This window comes from Populus nigra, chromosome 2 (assembly GCF_951802175.1).
Source record: "Populus nigra chromosome 2, ddPopNigr1.1, whole genome shotgun sequence".
In the NCBI taxonomy this organism is placed as follows: Eukaryota; Viridiplantae; Streptophyta; class Magnoliopsida; order Malpighiales; family Salicaceae; genus Populus; species Populus nigra.
The window spans coordinates 15,097,416-15,102,415 of NC_084853.1; positions in this window are offsets into that span (position 1 = coordinate 15,097,416).

Genomic DNA, 5,000 nt, shown 5'->3' on the forward strand with positions numbered 1-5,000 from the left:
AAAGTCGGCAGAATTGGCAGCGGGTGCTGGCGATGGGTCTGGACGGGCTGGATAGTCCAAGGCTCGACGAGAAAGACCGCAGGTTGAGACACTGGGGCAGTGGCAGCCCGCGGGACAGCGTCGGCAGATTCGGCAGCGCAGATTTGTGCGGCTGCAGGTTCGTCGGGGAAAATCGGCAGCGCAGATTTTTCGACGAACATGGGCTGGACGATGGACTGTCCAGGCCAGGCAGGAAAATTTGTCGAGGGGACACGCTGACGAAACAGCGCTGGTTCAGGCACGGCGGGCAGTGTTGGAATCGGCAGCGCCGACGAAATCGGCAAAGTCGGCAGAATCGGCAGCGCAGATTTTTCGACGAACATGGGCTGGACGCTGGACTGGCCGGGCCATGCAGGAAAATTCATCGAGGGGACACGCTGACGAAACAGCGCTGGTTCAGGCACGGCGGGCAGTGGTGGAATCGGCAGCGCCGACGAAATCGGCAAAGTCGGCAGAATCGGCAGCGGGTGCTGGCGATGGGTCTGGACGGGCTGGATAGTCCAAGGCTCGACGAGAAAGACTGCTGGTTTAGACACTGGGGCAGTGGCAGCCCGCGGGACAGTGTCGGCAGATTCGGCAGCGCAGATTTGTGCGGCTGCAGGTTCGTCGGGGAAAATCAGCAGCGCAGATTTTGCGACGAACATGGGCTGGGCGATGGACTGTCCAGGCCAGGCAGGAAAATTTGTCGAGGGGACACGCTGACGAAACAGCGCTGGTTCAGGCACGGCGGGCAGTGTTGGAATCGGCAGCGCCGACGAAATCGGCAAAGTCGGCAGAATCGGCAGCGCAGATTTTTCGACGAACACGGGCTGGACGGTGGACTGTCCAGGCCAGGCAGGAAAATTCGTCGAGGGGACACGCTGACGAAACAGCGCTGGTTCAGACACGGTGGGCGCAGTGTTGGAATCGGCAGCGCCGAGAAAATCGGCAAAGTCGGCAGAATCGGCAGCAGGTGCTGGCGATGAGTCAGGACGGACTGGATAGTCCAAGGCTCGATGAGAAAGACCGCTGGTTTAGACACTGGGGCAGTGGCAGCCCGCGGGGCAGTGTCGGCAGATTCGGCAGCAGTGTCTGCCGATTCGGCAGCGTTGGCTTGTTGGCGCGGGGGGCCGATGCGAGTGGGGACTTGGGCAGCGGGCAGTGAAAGCAAGAGTTTCCCCGATGCTGCCGGGAAAAACGCTCCCCGGGATGGCCGGGTGAGATGACCCGGCGGCCCGCGACGGGTCATTCAATTCCATGCCCCGTCAACATAACTCCCGATGTACTGTTTGCTTTTTCGGAAGAAGAGATCCATCCCCCCATCCTCGGCCAGCCAAAAACGCTCCAATTAATGGCCGGGTGAGATGACCCGGCGGCCCGCGACGCGTCATTCAAATCACTGCCCTATCGGCTACAACTGCTGATGGGTGGGATTAGAGGCCTGCCATGGTGGTGAGGGGCGGCGAGGACCGTGAAAGCTAGAGTTTTTCAGAGGCTGCCGGGAAAAAGGCCCCTCGGGTGGCGGGGTGCGAGGACCAGGCGCGTCATTCAATTCTCTTCCCTATCAACTTGGCTCCCGTTGGCGGGATTGGAGGCCTACTGTTTGTTACAGGGCTAAAATCGTCAGGGGAAGAGCTGACGAAACAATGCTGGTTTGGATGCAGGGGGTAGTGTTGGAATCGGCAGCGCGGACAAAATCGGCAAAGTCGACAAAAAAGACTGTTGGCCTGGACATCGGGGCAGCGGCAGTCATGCCGACAGGGGGGGAAATCGGCAGCGCAGATTTGTGCAGCTGCAGGTTCGTCGGGGAAATCGGCAGCGCAGATTTTTCGATGAACATGGGCTGGAAGATGGACTGTCCAGGCCAGGCAGGGAAATTCGTCAAGGGGACACGCTGACGAAACAGCGCTGGTTTAGACACGGTGGGTGCAGTGTTGGAATCGGCAGCGCCGACGAAATCGGCAAAGTCGGCAGAATCGGCAGCGGGTGCTGGCGATGAGTCTGGACGATTTATAGTCCAGGGCTTGATGGAAAAGACTGTTGGTCCAGACAATGGGGCAGTGGCAGCGCGGATTTGTGCAGCTGCAGGTTCGTCGGGGAAAATCGGCAGCGCAGATTTTTCGACGAACAGGGGCTGGGCGCTGGACTGGCCGGGCCAGGCAGGAAAATTCGTCAGGGGGCCACGCTGACGAAAAGAGGGGCTGCCGCGTGGAAAATCGGCAGCGCAGATTTTTCGACGAACAGGGGCTGGACTGGCCGGGCCAGGCAGGAAAATTCGTCAGGGGGGCACGCTGACGAAAAGAGGGGCTGCCGCGTGGAAAATCGGCAGCGCAGGTTTTTCGACGAACAGGGGCTGGACGCTGGACTGGGCCAGGCAGGAAAATTCGTCAGGGGGCACGCTGACGAAAAGAGGGGCTGCCGCGTGGAAAATCGGCAGCGCAGATTTTTCGACGAACATTCGTCAGGGGGGCACGCTGACGAAAAGAGGGGCTGCCGCGTGGAAAATCGGCAGCGCAGATTTTTCGACGAACATTCGTCAGGGGGGCACGCTGAGGAAAACAGGGGCTGCCGCGTGGAAAATCGGCAGCGCAGATTTTTCGACGAACAGGGGCTGGATGCTGGACCGGCCGGGCCAGGCAGGAAAATTCGTCAGGGGGGCACGCTGACGAAAAGAGGGGCTGCCGCGTGGAAAATCGGCAGCGCAGATTTTTCGACGAACAGGGGCTGGACCGGCCGGGCCAGGCAGGAAAATTCGTCAGGGGGGCACGCTGACGAAAAGAGGGGCTGCCGCGTGGAAAATCGGCAGCGCAGATTTTTCGACGAACAGGGGCTGGACGCTGGACTGGGCCAGGCAGGAAAATTCGTCAGGGGGGCACGCTGACGAAAACAGGGGCTGCCGCGTGGAGTGGCAGCCTGCACGCAGATGCGAATTCGGCAGCGCACGATGGCTTGAGCAGGTCATGGGTTCGACTTGGCGCGATCTGAAACCTGGACGAGGGACTGTCGACGCTGGACGAGCCAGCGCGGTGGCCTGTCGTGCCCCGTTCAGGGGGGGCCTGCCGCGGAGACAGCCCTCGCGGGCTCGACAGCGCAGGCCAGCGTCCCCGACGTCGCTGGCGGCGGCAGGCGAGCTGCCGGGGTTCCCGCATTCCTACAAGAAAACGTCGTGCTTTCCACATGAAACCAATCCAGTAAAATCAGCCATATTTTTATGAGGCTGCCCACTGAATTTGGGGTCATTCCGGGCCGGTTCCTAGTTTTGCGGATTTACTCGATTTCTAATGGTAGGAAAATTAAAACAAATACTTCCCGACCTCGAAAAATTCTGGGAAAATTAATGAAGGTGGATTGGATTTTTGCCAACCTCTGTGCAAAATTTCAGCTCAAAATACCAAGAAATGAATTTTTTAGAGGGGGGGTGACAGCTGGGACCTAGTAGTGTCTCCCCCTGCCAGAGCTGCAATGACACTTATTGCTCTTTAGGGAGCCACCAGGCCGGCGCCCCTCAAAGACCACACGCGCGCGCGCGCCCGCCCGCGCTGGGCGCTGGGGCGCTGGGGCCTGAGGGCCTGGGGCCCTTGGGGGCCCTTGGGCGCTTGGGCGCGCGCGCGCGGCCCCCGCAGCCATGCCGCGCTGCGCGACGCGCGGACAGCCCCTGCTGGCTTGCTCTCTCGCCCGCGGGGGGGCTGCCTTCGGGCCCTGGCCCCCCGCGTTCTGGCCTGCCCCCTGCGTGGGAGAGGCTAGGCGCTGCAGGGGCCAGCCCGACGTCGCTGGCCGCGGCAGGCGACAGCCCGACATCGCTGGCCGCGGCAGGGGCCAGCCCGACGTCGCTGGCCGCGGCAGGCGACAGCCCCTGCTGGCTTGCTCTCTCGCCCGCGGGGGGGCTGCCTTCGGGCCCTGGCCCCCCGCGTTCTGGCCTGCCCCCCGCGTGGGAGAGGCTAGGCGCTGCAGGGGCCAGCCCGACGTCGCTGGCCGCGGCAGGCGACAGCCCCTGCTGGCTTGCTCTCTCGCCCGCGGGGGGGCTGCCTTCGGGCCCTGGCCCCCCGCGTTCTGGCCTGCCCCCCGCGTGGGAGAGGCTAGGCGCTGCAGGGGCCAGCCCGACGTCGCTGGCCGCGGCAGGCGACCCGCCGGGGTTCCCGCATTCCTACAACAAAACGTCGTGCTTTCCACATGAAATCAATCCAGTAAAATCAGCCATATTTTTATGAGGCTGCCCACTGAATTTGGGGTCATTCCGAGCCGGTTCCTATTTTTTCCGATTTCCTCGATTTTTAATGGTAGGAAAATAAAAAAAAATACTTCCCGACCTCGAAAAATTCTGGAAAAATTAATAAAGTTGGATTGGATTTTTGCCAACCTCTGTGCAAAATTTCAGCTCAAAATACCAAGAAATGAATTTTTTAGAGGGGGGGTGACAGCTGGGACCTAGTAGTGTCTCCCCCTGCCAGAGCTTCAATGACACTTATTGCTCTTTAGGGGGGTGCCCCCTGACTGGCCATGGGGCGCGCTGGCCTGGCGCCCATAGGCCTGCCGCGGGGGATATGTGGGCTGTTGCTAAACTCGGACTAAGGTGGGGGGCCTCATGGCCCGAAGTATTGCCGGCATCGATGACCCGTTTTCCGGCCGGCGACGACCCGATTCCGGCCACCGTCTTCGGGACCCGCTCCAAGCCGTCGGGCGCGTTGGGGCTGCTTATCCGCGGCGTGGGCGTGGCATTCATTTGCCGTGCTTGTGCCAAGGTGCTGGCAGCTGCTGCGCGGCTGTCTGCTTGCCGCGACGTCACGGCGGCGGTGGCCGCTGCCCCTGCTCGCAAGTCGGAGGCCTGGCCGACGTGGCTGGTGCGGACCGCCGAGCTTGGGGATTGCGAGGAGAGCTCTACGCTGGCGTGGGCGTGGCATTAAATTGCCGTGCGCGCGCCCATGCGTTGGCTCTCCTCGCAATCCCCGACCTCGTGGCGTGACGTGCCCGCTGCCGAGGCCTGG